Here is a 3,609-nt window from a genome sequence, read left to right as displayed (position 1 = left end):
CGTTCAACTCCAGAAAGAGCCTCTGCACGTGTAACATTCAAGCTCAGCCCAAGCACACACCAAGTGGGCCCCGGAAGTGGATTTATGCATCAATTACTTACTTCTGTAAACCCTAGTAGCTAGTTTATTATAAATAGAACTTTTTATTATTGTAAAAGACATCCTGGATTGTATTATTGATCCTGTGATCACGTTTTGGGGGCTGGCCATTCGGCCATGCCTGGACCTTTCACTTATGTATTTTTAACGGTAGAGTTTCTACACTCCATAGATTAAGGTGTGGAGCTCTGCTGTTCCTCAAAGATTAATGCAAAGTACTACTGTTTTCTATTCAATTCATCTTATTTCGCTTCTAAGATATTCATTCCACTTCAACCTGAATGTGATGAACGTGACAATCATCATCATTCCCTATGAACGCGTGCCTGACAACCACCTCCGTTCTACCTTAGATTGAATGAGTGTCTCTTAGATCTCTTAATCGGAATCTTCGTGGTGTAAGCTAGAATGATGGCGGCATTCAAGAGAATCCGGAAAGTCTAAACCTTGTCTGTGGTATTCCGAGTAGGATTCAATGATTGAATGACTGTGACGAGCTTCAAACTTGCGAGTGCTGGGCGTAGTGACTGACGCAAAAGGAGGGTGAATCCTATTCCAGCATGATCGGGAACCTCAGATGATTAGCCGTGCCTAGACAGGGCATCTTGGACCATTTTCACAAGAGGAGGGGATGTAGCCACTGACAACGGTGATGCCCTTGCATAAAGCCAGCCATAGAAAGGAGTAAGACTGATTGGATGAAGATAGCAGGAAAGCAGAGGTTCAGAGGAACGATTGCATCTCCACACGCTTATCTGAAATTCTCACCAATGATTTACATAAGTATTTCTATCCTTCTTTTATTACTAGATTTCGAAAACTACATAACTATTTTATATCCGCCTGACTGAGATTTACAAGGTGACCATAGCTTGCTTCATACCAACAATCTCCGTGGGATTTGACCCTTACTCACGTAAGGTATTACTTGGACGACCCAGTGCACTTGCTGGTTAGTTATGCGAAGTTGTGAAGATATGTTTAGACCATGGTTCTGTGCATCCATTTTTGGTGCCATTGCCAGGGAATCAATTTCGAATAATAATTCACAACCTGAGTAACAATTTCACATACCAAGTTTTTGGCGCCGTTGCCGGGGATTGTTCGAGTTTAGACAACTGACGGTTCATCTTGTTGCTCAGATTAGGTAATTTTCTTTTTATTTTGTTTTCAAAAATTTTTCAAAAATTTTTCAAAAAATTTCTCCTTTATTTTCGAAAAAAAAAATCTTAAAATAAAAATATTTTCAAAAATATATTTTTCTTCAAAATTTTTAAGAATGAATTCTAGTGTTTCATGAAGCATGTTGAAGCCTGGCTGACTGTAAAGCCATGTCTGTAGGGAATGTCAAGCGTGTCATGTCTGGATTACATGCTAAAGCTTGGCTGGCTATTAAGCCATGCCTGACCCTTTGATTGGAGCTTTAGACTAAGAATGCTAGATTCCTGGAATCCATATTAAAAATTTTGGAATCCTTATTTTTGTTTTTCAAATAATTTTAAAAAAAAAATACAAAAAAATTAGAAAATCATAAAAATCAAAAATATTTTTTATGTTTCTTGTTTGATTCTTGAGTCATGTTATAAGTTTGGTGTCAATTGCATGTTCATCTTGCATTTTTCGAAAAAATTCATGCATTCATAGTGTTCTTCATGATCTTCAAGTTGTTCTTGGTAAGTCTTCTTGTTTGATCTTTGCATTTGCATATTTTGTGTCTTTTCTTGTTTTTCATATGCATTCTTGAATTCTTTATGTCTAAGCATTAAAGAATTCTAAGTTTGGTATCTTACATGTTTTCTTTGCATATAAAAATTTTCAAAAATAAGTCTTGATGTTGATCATGACATTCAAAGTGTTCTTGGTGTTCATCTTGACATTCATAGCATTCTTGCATGCATTCATTGTTTTGATCCAAAACTTTCATGCATTGCATCATTTTTCTTGTTTTTCTCTCTCATCATAAAAATTCAAAAATCAAAAAAATATCTTTCCCTTTTTCTCTCTTAAAATTTCGAAAATTAGATTTGACTTTTTCAAAAATTTTTAAAATCTAGTTGTTTTCATGAGTCAAATCAAATTTTCAATTTAAAAATCTTATCTTTTTCAAAATCTTTTTCAAAAATAATTTCAATCATATCTTTTCAAAAATATCTTCCTATCTTATCTTTTTCAAAAATTTGATTTCAAAATATCTTTTCTAACTTCCTAACTTCTTATCTTTTCAAAATTTGTTTCAACTAACTAACTAACTTTTTATTTGTTTCTTATCTTTTTCAAAACTACCTAACTAACACACTCTCTCTCTCTCTCATTTTCGAAAATATCTCCCCTCTTTTTCAAAATTTCTTTTTAATTAACTAATTATTTTAATTTTTTATTTTAATTTTCGAAAACTACTAACCTTTTTCAAAAACTATTTTCGAAAATCACTAACCCTTTTTCAAAAATAATTTTCGAAAATCCTTCTCCCTCATCTCCTTCTATTTATTTATTCATCTACTAACACTTCTCTTCATCTCACATCACTGCTCCTATCCTTACCCTTGTGTTTGGATTCTTCATTCTTCTTCACCCCTATTCCTTTTCTTCTTCTACTAACAATAAGGAACCTCTTTACTGTGACATAGAGGATTCCTCTTCTTTTCTTTTTCTCTTCTCTTTCTTATGAGCAGGGACAAAGAAAAAGGCATTCTTGTTGAAGCTGATCCAGAACCTGAAAGGACTCTGAAGAGAAAACTAAGAGAAGCTAAATTACAACAATCCAGAGACAACCTTATTGAAAATTTAGAACAAGTAAAGGAGATGGCAGCCGAACCCAACAACAATAATGCAAGGAGAATGCTTGGTGACTTTACTGCACCTAATTCCAATTTACATGGAAGAAGCATCTCCATTCCTACCATTGGAGCAAACAATTTTGAGCTGAAACCTCATCTAGTTTCTCTGATGCAGCAGAACTGCAAGTTTCATGGACTTCCATCTGAAGATCCTTTTCAGTTCTTAACTGAATTCTTGCAGATCTATGATACTGTTAAGACTAATGGAGTAGATCCTGAAGTCTACAGGCTCATGCTTTTTCCTTTTGCTGTAAGAGACAGAGCTAGAATATGGTTGGACTCTCAACCTAAAGACAGCCTGAACTCTTGGGATAAGCTGGTCACGGCTTTCTTAGCTAAGTTCTTTCCTCCTCAAAAGCTGAGCAAGCTTAGAGCTGATGTTCAAACCTTCAGACAAAAAGAAGGTGAATCCCTCTATGAAGCTTGGGAAAGATACAAGCAGCTGACCAAAAAGTGTCCTTCTGACATGCTTTCAGAATGGACCATCCTAGATATATTCTATGATGGTTTATCTGAGCTATCAAAGATGTCATTGGATACTTCTGCAGGTGGATCCATTCACCTAAAGAAAACACCTGCAGAAGCTCAAGAACTCATTGACATGGTTGCTAATAACCAGTTCATGTACACTTCTGAGAGGAATCCTGTGAGTAATGGGACGCCTATGAAGAAG

At 35.4% G+C, this 3,609-nt stretch overlaps 1 non-coding gene across 1 annotated transcript; it reads right to left on the bottom strand.

Annotated features, from left to right (window-relative positions):
- Window positions 1-3,300: 3,300 nt before the first annotated feature.
- On the bottom strand, window positions 3,301-3,408 carry LOC112739365 (small nucleolar RNA R71). Its single transcript, XR_003170304.1, has one exon. It is a non-coding gene; the product is annotated as a small nucleolar RNA R71 (small nucleolar RNA).
- Window positions 3,409-3,609: the final 201 nt, after the last annotated feature.

The sequence above is a fragment of the Arachis hypogaea genome, chromosome 13, assembly GCF_003086295.3.
Source record: "Arachis hypogaea cultivar Tifrunner chromosome 13, arahy.Tifrunner.gnm2.J5K5, whole genome shotgun sequence".
Lineage (NCBI taxonomy): Eukaryota > Viridiplantae > Streptophyta > Magnoliopsida > Fabales > Fabaceae > Arachis > Arachis hypogaea.
The sequence above is the reverse complement of the archived record's forward strand: the minus strand, read 5'-3'. Positions and strand labels throughout refer to the sequence as shown.